The 11,715-nt window shown below is 44.5% G+C and overlaps 1 non-coding gene across 1 annotated transcript; it reads left to right on the forward strand.

Annotated features, from left to right (window-relative positions):
* The first annotated feature begins 2,414 nt into the window (after positions 1–2,414).
* Trnas-cga (transfer RNA serine (anticodon CGA)) lies at positions 2,415–2,489 on the forward strand. Its single transcript has one exon. It is a non-coding gene; the product is annotated as a tRNA-Ser (tRNA).
* The last annotated feature ends 9,226 nt before the right edge of the window (positions 2,490–11,715 follow it).

The following is an 11,715-nucleotide window of genomic DNA, read 5'->3' on the forward strand; positions in this document are numbered from 1 at the left end:
GGTCTTTGGTCCTGTGCAAATCAGAATTAAATTCTTACCTCATTGTAACTGCTAGTCAAATTTCTGCTCTTATTCTTGCGCACAGCTTGGAGGAACTGCATTGCAAATAATAATATTCCTTTTTTTTGAAATTTAACTGAAACTTTTCTTTAAGGGAAGTGGAATGAAATCGTTAATTCAATTAAATAAATTTTTTTGTAAAATTGATTTTGAAATCAAAATTATTATTGGGGCACTTGTTGGAAATTAATTACAATAAATAAACTTTACATTATCTGATGATTACCTTAATTAACAATATACCGCATTCAGCATCTTGACCAGTGTTGCCGACAGACTACATCACACAACCGCACTGGGCTGCTACTACTGACCGACCGCTCTGCATGACGACTACTAGCGTACTGCACGACGGCTACTACTGTACTGCTCTACATGACGACTACAACAGAACTGCTTGCAACACTCGCGCGGTCAAGCGCAGACTAACTACGAAAATAGGCTCTCTGGTCAAAGATTTTAACGTGCCTCACCATCGCTGCTATGTTACATACGTGTTTCATAACCCTCCACTACTGACCGACTGCTCTGCATGACGACTACTAGCGTACTGCACGACGGCTACTACTGTACTGCTCTACATGACGACTACAACAGAACTGCTTGCAACACTCGCGCGGTCAAGCGCAGACTAACTACGAAAATAGGCTCTCTGGTCAAAGATTTTAACGTGCCTCACCATCGCTGCTATGTTACATACGTGTTTCATTGTACAAGGTAAAAGTAACGTTGGCGTCTTTTAAATACCTGTGCGTCACAGAGAACTACTTCTCTATTGGACCAAAGGTTCTAAGTACTTTTGTATTGTTCCATCTTTGTGTATTCGAACCGGGGGAAGGCGTTTCTTTGATATCTCCTAATTAGAAATTTATTTGGAGAAGCGCATGATGACAGCTCCAGTATTCGCTTTAGAGCCAAGGAAGTCGTACAGAACTCTGGCTGCAGCTGACTGTCTTAGCACAAACCGCAACATCAGCCACCGCTGCAGAATGTGAAATGACGATGAGAGGACCCAAACGTGACGAAGCTGGACAACAGCCTAAATTTTAGAAAGGGATTGGATTTACAGGGTCGTAATAGACAAACTAGTAAATTAGAGAAAGAATGGGAGAATGGCGTATAAAAGTAATGTAAAAAGGTTGCAGCACTGCAGCAAACAGCAGCTTTTCTGTTAACTTACAACACAATCGTACTCCCCGAGTGTATCATGCGTGTCAGCGAGGGAGCACTACGCATCAGCGGCTGCTACCGAGTAGCTGTGGGATGCACACAAGATTTTTTTAATTTTTTTTGATTAGGTGAACCCCACAGATGAGACTACTAGAATCCTGGTGATCACCTGACAAAGCGTTCGCAACAACGTTTCAGAGTTTGAAGCGCTCCTAGAAAGCAACAAGGCACACATACAACAAGGTACGGCTGACTGGCTACAACCCAGAATTGACAGCGATGAGATTTTGGGGCTAATGTGAATATATATCGACAAGATAGGCTATCGGAAAACGAACGCTTTGCGTTGGTAGCAGTAGATAAGAAATTTAAATCCACTGACGGAAACTGAAGCAGTATGCGAGATTTTTTGGGAAAACTCAATATCAGAGGCGGGTATAAATTTATAATTAAATTGATAATTGGATCATTCTACCAACTGAAAGACTCCCTCCCCCCTCTCCCGATGAAATCAAAAACTTCAGAGAAAAGCAGTGTAATCACACTATCCCGTTAACCGTCCAGCAATCAAATGGGGAAATTATATTTTTATAAGGATTATGGGTGATGAGGAAACCTGCGAAAAATTGCTAAGTGCCTTCTCCGAAAACCGCTTAGAACAAGTAGGTCGGAAACGCACTCATGATGGAAATGTGTAAGACCTAATGGCAACTAGCAGACCTGACCTCTTTGAGGATGACCATGCTGAAACTAGTATCAGGGAACATGAAGCGGTTGGAGCAATGAAGTTCACCAAAATAAAAAGGGCAAATAAAACAATCAGAATTATTTACATGTTCAGTAAACTAAATAAAGAGGCAGCAGTGTCACGTCTCAAAGAAGAACTTGAAAACGTGTAGCTCCGGCCAGGACACCTAGTGGTGCTATGGCGAAATATTAGAAGAATAGTTAACCGAGCGCTTAATAGATGTGTACTTGAATGAGAATTTTCACTCTGCAGCAGAGTGTGCGCTGATATGAAACTTCCTGCAGATTAAAACTTTGTGCCGGATCGAGACTCGAACTCGGGACCTTTGCCTTTCGCGGGCAAGTGCTCTACCTTCACAGGAGAGCTTCTGTAAAGTTTGGAAGGTAGGAGACGAGGTACTGGCAGAAGTAAAGCTGTGAGGACGGGGCGTGAGTCGTGCTGGGGTAGCTCAGATGGTAGAGCACTTGCCCTCGAAAGGCAAAGGTCCCGAGTTCGAGTCTCGGTCCGGCACACAATTTTAAGCTGCCAGGAAGTTTCAGATGTGTACCTGTACAACAGTATATGATGAGACACTCCAGGACACACAGTCTCTGTAAAGGAATTTCTAAATAAACATAGTAAAAAAAGAGATAGCACTAGAGATAGAGACAAGCTAAATGAAGAACTTTATCTGTCAAATAGCAATGTGTGAAGTCGTCAACGCCTACCGTAGCACAATCTTGTCAAGAAACGTCTCACAAAATCCAAATAAATTCTGGTCATACTTAAAGGTTGTCAGTGGCATCAAATTTAGGGTCCAAACCCACATGGACGAGATAGGAACTGAAACTGCGATTAGCAAAGCATAAACAAAAATGAAAAACTGCATTTTAAAATATTTCTTTAAAATGGAAAGTCGAGGAATAGTGCCTCAGTTTAATTCTCGATACACTGCGAAGATATATGCTGTAGATGTTAGTGACAATGGCGTTAAGATATAGCTAAAGTAACTAAAACGGAACAAAGCTTCAGGGTCCAACGGAATCCCAATGACGTTGTATACAGAATTTGAGGCCGTGTTATCCTTTTAACCATGATATATCGTACATGCTCGAACAAAAAACTGTGCCCACTAATTGGAAGGAAGCACAGGTCACAGTCATCTAGCAGAATGATAGCAGATTTATCCATAAAACTACGGTTCAATACCTTTAACATCCGTCTGTTGGATAGTCTTATATCACATTGTGATTTCAATCGTAATGTGATATCCCGTAATGATATCATTCATGTCAACTAATATGGATTCCCAAAACATCAGTCATGCGAAACCCGAACCGCGCTCATCTCATGTGACGTTCAAAAATGGTTCAAATGGCTCTGAGCAGTATGGGACTTAACTTCTGAGGTCATCAGTCCCCTAGAACTTAGAACTACTTAAACCTAATTAACCTAAGGACACCACACACATCCATGCCCGAGGCAGGATTCGAACCTGCGACCATAGCGGTCGCGCGGTTCCAGACTGTAGCGCCTAGAACCGCTCGGTCACCCCGGCCGGCCTCATGTGACGTCCTGAAAGCCATATCTATAGGCAGTCAGATGGATGCAGTATTTCTTGACTTACGGAACGCATTTACACCAACGTCTTTTAACTAAAGTGCTACCATATGGCGTACTAAAATGAATTTTGTTACTGTATTGAGTATTTCCTGGTAGGGTGGATGCACTGGGTTACCTTGGATGGATACTAGTCAACAGATGTAGAAGAACTTCGGTCTTGTCCAAGGAAACAGTCTTCGGGCCATTACTATTCATGATATGTATTAATGATCGGGTGGACAATATTAACTGTAGAGTCATACATTTTGCTGACGATGAAGTTACCTATCATAAAGTACTGTCTGAAAAAATCTGTACAAATATTCAGTCAGATCTGGATAAGATTCAAATTGGTGCAAAGATTGGCTACTTGCTATAAACGTTGCTCTTCACAGAACGCTAAAACAGAATCCTGTGACGACAGTATTGATGAGTCATAATTAGTATCAGTTAAGTCGTACCTCTGTGTAACAATCTGTGTGGCTGTGAGGCTCCCATACCATTTAAGATTAACAGGGGATATTGAACTTACACAAAGAAGTGCGGCACAAATGGTCACCGGTTTATTTGACACGCTGGAGAGAAGGTAACAAAAATTCTGGAACACAGAAACCATCCCACGAAAGCGCGCTTAAGAAGTTTCAAGAGACGGTATTAAGGAAGAAATCTAGAAGTGTAATACAAATCCTACGTATCAATCCCTTAGAGACCGCTTAGATAAGATTAGAACGCACTCGGAAGCATTTAAAGAATCATATTCAATCCGCGCCACAGACAAATGGAACGAGGAAAAACCTTTATTTTATGTCTCACACAGGATAAAAGTATGCTTTTTCTTCTTATCATTACAAGTTGCAATTATACCACAAAGCTCTCACAACTCTCATAATATAATTCTCCTGAGAGCGTGGCCATTTGGAATCCACATATCTCACTTGATTCTCGCTACTAGGAGAACAAAACGATCCAAGAAATTAAAATAAAAGAGGTTGTAACACACAGTGAAGCGAAGAGGGTAGATACAGCAAAGCAGCTGCCTCCCTTTTCAACACCATTTCCTACTACTACGCTTGACTAGCGCAAAAAGTGAATATTTCAGTACACACATACACACACAGAGAGAGAGAGAGAGAGGAGAGAGATCAGAGCGTAAATACGTGCACCTACAAAAACACTTACAAAAGTGCAAAGTGCACTAAATACATTTGCAACTAACCTCCTCCGAGTAGCGAAGCTTCCAGCTATTACTTGCTTTTTTTGGAGAGGGGAGGGGGGGAGGAGTTATACGAGTAAGTGTTGTGACCGGTCCAATTGTGTCCGCCACGAATTCTCTTGCGTCAAACTCTTCGTCTTAAAGTAGCACTTTCTCCCCACGTCACCAGTTATTTGTTAGATGTATTCCAGTCTCTGTCTTCTCCCACAGTATTGACGCTCTACACCTGCCTCTAGTACCATGGAAGTTATTGCCGATATCGCAACACATATTGTTATCACACTCTCCCTTCTCCATCTCGTTAGTTTCCAAGTGTTCCTTTCTTCGTCGATTTTACGAAGGGCATTCCTTACTTATCAGTCTACCTAATTTTCAATGTATGTCTATAGCCCCACATGTCAAACTTTTTGATTCTCTTCTGTTCTGGTTTTTTAACAAACTCCATGATTCGCTCTTATACAATGCTGTATTCCAAAACGTACGTTCTCAGAAATTTCTCTCTCACAGTCAGATTAAAGCCGATGTTTACTACAAGCAGTCTTTTCCCGGTCAAGAATATCCTCAGTCCTCATGCTTCTCTTAGTCTCGTCCGTCGAGTGCTATTTTGGTTCTTTAACTTCATTTATTTCGTGGTCATAAGTTTTGATAACAAGTTCTTATTACTTCCACACTTCGTTACTTTCGTCTCTCTTCTATTTACTCGCAAACCATATCCTATACGACTTTTCATTCCATTCAGCGAGTCATGTATTTCTTCTTCAATTTCACTGAAGCCTGAAATCTCGTCAGCGAATCTTATTGTTGAAATCCTTTCGCCCTGAATTTTAAGCCCACTATTGAACCTCTCTTATTTCCGTCATTGCTTCTTCGATTACAGACTGCACACCAGGGGTGAAAGACTACATCTCTGTCTTTCGCTTTCTTTACCCGAATTCTTCGTTCTGGATGATCCGTTCTTATTGTTCCCTCCTTGGTTCTTGTACATGCGGTATATTGTCCGACTTTCCGTAAAGCTCACTCCTATTTTTCTCGTAATTTCGAACATTGTGCGCCATTTTGCACTGTCGAACGTTTTTTTACATATGACAAATCCTAAGAACGTACTTTTGAGTTTTGTTAATTCTTGCTTCCATTATCAAGCACAATGTTAGAACAGCCTCTCTGGTGCCCTGTACCTTCCCGAAAGCCAAGCTGATTGTCGTGTAACAGATTCTCATTTTTTTTCTATTCACCTTATTACTAGTGTACATCAAATCAAGTCTACACAACACACAAAAGACAGCAAATCATTAGCGGAATTGCGAGCTCCTCATCCAATCTCATCTGTTGTAGGTTTACCAATGCAGTGGAAGGATAAGGGGAAAGACAAAGAAAATTCTCACAACAAAGATATTTCAATATGATTTAAACATGAACAAGTTCAAGGCATATTTGAATAATTAAAACTCCCAACACCGTAAAGACTCCCGTATTTGTATTTGCAATAAACGCATTTTAAACTTACTGATACCCCTCTGCAAAGGAGCTTTGCCCTCAACTGCAAGGATGGTATCACTTGGGATATGGCGAAAGAGTGGGTGGCTCTATTTGCCAATGACGTGTACCATGCCTCTGCTACCTTTTGGTTGCAGATGCCGAATCGGTATTGTAACACATGTGTCACATCTAACAAAAGCTTGTTCTTATTACTTACCACCGAGAGAGGTGGAGCTGTGGTTAAGACACTGGTCTAGCATTCTGTAGGATCGCGGTCCAGTTCCCCGTCTGTCCATCCAGCTTTAGGTTTCCGGTGGTGTCCCAAAATCGCTTAAGGCAAGTGCTGGGACCGTCCCTACACAAAGTACACGGCCGTTTTGCTTCCTCATCCTTCCTCAGCGAGAACATGTACTCCGTCCATAATAACCTTGTCGCCGTTGGAACGTTAAACTCTAGTCTTCCTTTCTTCCTTCTGTACTTACCATTACAAGAGCCATTATACTACAAGGCTCTTACAGATCTGGTGATACAACCTCTCTGACCATTTCCTCTACTAGGAGATTTCAATAAACACAACCTGTTTTGGGGTTAATCCTTTATTTGGCCTTATGATCGTGTTATTGTGAGCCTCAGGTGGTCTTAAGTGCTGGTATTCCTAACACTGGCGACAATACTTCGACACTGGAGCTGGGCTATCGTCAGCCATAAACGACTCGCTCTGCACTCCAGGCCTCCCAGGTTTTGTCAAGTGGGGACGTCATTTCAATGCCACTTCCCAGTTTCGATCCAACTACCAGACAGAACAGGCTCTTAAAGAAATCCTTCAAGATGACTGATTTTCAAAGCAAACTGGAAGTTGTACAACCTACTAGGTCTTTATAACTGTCAAGACAACCTTTAATATTGGCTATAGCACAAGTGTGATCCATCATGTTGGTGATTCCCTGAAGTCCTCGGTTTAAGTTTTAAGACGGTTTCTTCTTTGGTGAAGTAACGAATGATGTTTTTTAAAACATGGCAGGCGCACGGTACTGTGACAGCTTAAATCCCGATCAATGTCAGAGAATATAGCAACATTTTAGGCTACGACCGCCAGAAATGAGGAATCAAAGAGCAAGTAAAGGTCATCGTGAATTCCCTGATCTCTACCAACAGTTCCACTTGTTGTGCGCAAGAATCAGAAGCCATCAGGAGGAAGACTGAATGCTGTAAATCACCATAACAACTGTGGCGAGGCAGCGAGGTCCCAAGCAATACCCAGTGACATCAGTCAGAGAGTGGCGGGTACAACATTCCGTCAGGACCCTGCGACCTTGGAGAAAGGTGGGCTGAACTTCACCTGCAAAACTTTTGAGTCCTATATCTGCCCGTTATCCTCTCGGACGGTGGGTTACACATCGTCCGAAGCTCTTAATACTGCGCTCAGACACAACTGAACCCAGTATAGCTTGCTGAAATACCTGCGAACCAAATCAAAGGTTGGTTGGTTGGTTTGGGGAAGGAGACCAGACAGCGTGGTCATCGGTCTCATCGGATTAGGGAAGGATTGGGAAGGAAGTCGGCCGTGCCCTTTCAGAGGAACCATCCCGGCATTTGCCTGGAGTGATTTAGGGAAATCACGGAAAACCTAAATCAGGATGGCCGGACGCGGGATTGAACCGTCGTCCTCCCGAATGCGAGTCCAGTGTCTAACCACTGCGCCACCCCGCTCGGTAAATCAAAGGTCTTCGAACAGATGCACAGAACTATATGCCTCTATCTCTGCCACCTATTGTAGAATTTTTGATCACGTTTTACGCTCGGGTGTGATGGCATTTCTGGAGACTGAAAATCTCCGATGTAGGATCCAACATGGGTTCCAGTAACAACGATTGTGTGAAACCCAGCTCGCTCTGTTTGTCCATGAGACACAGAAAGCAGTAGATACAGGCGCCCAGGTAGATGCCGAGTTCCTTGACTTCCGAAAGGCATCCGATTCAATTCCGCACGGGCGCCTAATGGGCAAAGTGCGAGCGTATGGAATGTTGGACCAACTGTATGACTGGATTGAAGAGTTTCTGGAAGACAAAACACAGCATGTCATTCTGAAGGGAGAGGAGCCTTCAGACGTAAATGTAACTTCGGACATGCCCCAGGGGAGTATTATAGGGCCACTACTTTTCACATATACAAGGTGGTCCACTGATAGTGACCGGGCCAAATATCTCACGAAATAAGGATCAAACGAAAAAACTACAAAGAACGAAACTCGTCTAGCTTGAATAGGAAAACCAGGTGGCGCTATGGTTGGCCCGCGAGATGGCGCTGCCATAGGTCAAACTAATATCAACTGCGTTTTTTTAAAATAGGAAACCCCATTTTTTATTACATATTTGAGCAGTACGTAAAGAAATATGAATGTTTTAGTTGGACCACTTCTTTCGCTTTGTGATAGATGGCGCTGTAATAGTCACAAAGTATAAGTACGTGGTTTCACGTAACATTCCGCCAGTGCGGACGGTATTTGCTTCGTGATATATTACCCGTGTTAGAATGAACCGTTTAGCAATTACGGAAAAGGTCGATATTGTGTTGATGTATGGCTATTGTGATCAAAATGCCCAACGGGCGTGTGCTATGTATGCTGCTCGGTATCCTGGAAGGACCGTTCGCCGGATAGTTACTTTATTTAAGGAAACAGGAAGTATTCAGCCACATGTGAAACGTCAACCACGACCTGCAAGAAATGATGATGCCGAAATCGGTGTTTCAGCTGACGTCACGGCTAATACGCACATAGAGCAGACAAATTGCGCGAGAATCGAGAATCTCAAAAACGTCGGTGTTGAGAATGCTACATCGACATCGATTGCAGTCGTACCATATTTATATGCACCAGGACTTGCATCGCGACGACTTTGAACGTCGTGTACAGTTCTGCCACTGAGCACAAGCGAAATTACGGGACGATGACACATTTTTTGCACGCGTTGTATTTAGCGACGAAGTGTCATTCACCAACAGCGTTGATGTAAACCGGCATAATAATGCACTATTGGGCAACGGAAAATCCACGATGGCTCCGACAAGTGGAACATCAGCGACCTTGGTGGGTTAATGTATGGTGCGGCATTATGGGAGGACGGATAATTGGCCCTCTTTTTATCGATGGCAATCTAAATGGTGCAATGTATGCTGATATCCTACGTAATGTTCTACTGATGTTACTACAAGATGTTTCACTGCATGACAGAATGGCGATGAACTTCCAACATGATGGATGTCCGGCACATAGTTGGCGTGCGCTTGAAGCGGTATCGAATAGCATACACTCCTGGAAATGGAAAAAAGAACACATTGACACCGGTGTGTCAGACCCACCATACTTGCTCCGGACACTGCGAGGTGGCTGTACAAGCAATGATCACACGCACGACACAGCGGACACACCAGGAACCGCGGTGTTGGCCGTCGAATGGCGCTAGCTGCGCAGCATTTGTGCACCGCCGCCGTCAGTGTCAGCCAGTTTGCCGTGGCATACGGAGCTCCATCGCAGTCTTTAACACTGGTAGCATGCCGCGACAGCGTGGACGTGAACCGTATGTGCAGTTGACGGACTTTGAGCGAGGGCGTATAGTGGGCATGCGGGAGGCCGGGTGGACGTACCGCCGAATTGCTCAACACTTGGGGCGTGAGGTCTCCACAGTACATCGATGTTGTCGCCAGTGGTCGGCGGAAGGTGCACGTGCCCGTCGCCCTGGGACCGGACCGCAGCGATGCACGGATGCACGCCAAGACCGTAGGATCCTACGCAGTGCCGTAGGGGACCGCACCGCCACTTCCCAGCAAATTAGGGACACTGTTGCTCCTGGGGTATCGGCGAGGACCATTCGCAACCGTCTCCATGAAGCTGGGCTACGGTCCCGCACACCGTTAGGCCGTCTTCCGCTCACGCCCCAACATCGTGCAGCCCGCCTCCAGTGGTGTCGCGACAGGCGTGAATGGAGGGACGAATGGAGACGTGTCGTCTTCAGCGATGAGAGTCGCTTCTGCCTTGGTGCCAATGATGGTCGTATGCGTGTTTGGCGCCGTGCAGGTGAGCGCCACAATCAGGACTGCATACGACCGAGGCACACAGAGCCAACACCCGGCATCATGGTGTGGGGAGCGATCTCCTACACTGGCCGTACACCACTGGTGATCGTCGAGGGGACACTGAATAGTGCACGGTACATCCAAACCGTCATCGAACCCATCGTTCTCCCATTCCTAGACCGGCAAGAGAACTTGCTGTTCCAACAGGACAATGCACGTCCGCATGTATCCCGTGCCACCCAACGTGCTCTAGAAGGTGTAAGTCAACTACCCTGGCCAGCAAGATCTCCGGATCTGTCCCCCATTGAGCATGTTTGGGACTGGATGAAGCGTCGTCTCACGCGGTCTGCACGTCCAGCACGAACGCTGGTCCAGCTGAGGCGCCAGGTGGAAATGGCATGGCAAGCCGTTCCACAGGACTACATCCAGCATCTCTACGATCGTCTCCATGGGAGAATAGCAGCCTGCATTGCTGCGAAAGGTGGATATACATTGTACTAGTGCCGACATTGTGCATGCTCTGTTGCCTGTGTCTATGTGGCTGTGGTTCTGTCAGTGTGATCATGTGATGTATCTGACCCCAGGAATGTGTCAATAAAGTTTCCCCTTCCTGGGACAATGAATTCACGGTGTTCTTATTTCAATTTCCAGGAGTGTATTTCGTGACAGGTGAATTGGTCGTCGAAGCACCATACCATGGCCCGCACGTTCACCGGTTCTGACGTCCCAGGATTTCTTTCTGTGGGAAGGTTAAAGGATATTTGCTATCGTGATCCACCGACAACGCCTGACAATGTGTGTCAGCGCATTGTCAATGCATGAGCGAACATTACGGAAGGCGAACTACTCGCTGTTGAGAGGAATGTCGTTCACGTATTGCCAAATGCATTGAGGTTGACGGACATCATTTTGAGCATTTATTGCATTAATGTGGTATTTACAGGTAATCAAGCTGTAACAGCATGCGTTCTCAGAAATGATAAGCTCACAAAGGAACATGTATCACATTGGAACAACCGAAATAAAATGTTCAAACGTACCTACGTTCTGTATTTTAATTTAAAAAAACTACTTGTTACCAACTGTTCGTCTAAAATTGTGAGCCATATGTTTTTGACTACTACAGCGCCATTATCACAAAGCGAAAAAAGTGGTCCAACTACAACATTCATATTTCTTTACGTACTACACGAAAATGTAATAAAAATGGGGGTTCCTAATTTTAAAAACGCAGTTGATATCCGTTTGACGTATGACAGCGCCATCTAGCGGGCCAACCATAGCGCCATCTGGTTTCCCCCTTTATGCTAAAGTTTCGTTCGTTTGACGCATATTTCGTGAAGTATTTGGCCCGGTCACGATCAATGGACCACCCTGTAATATGATCTAGTAG

Source organism: Schistocerca cancellata, chromosome 1, assembly GCF_023864275.1.
Source record: "Schistocerca cancellata isolate TAMUIC-IGC-003103 chromosome 1, iqSchCanc2.1, whole genome shotgun sequence".
NCBI lineage: Eukaryota > Metazoa > Arthropoda > Insecta > Orthoptera > Acrididae > Schistocerca > Schistocerca cancellata.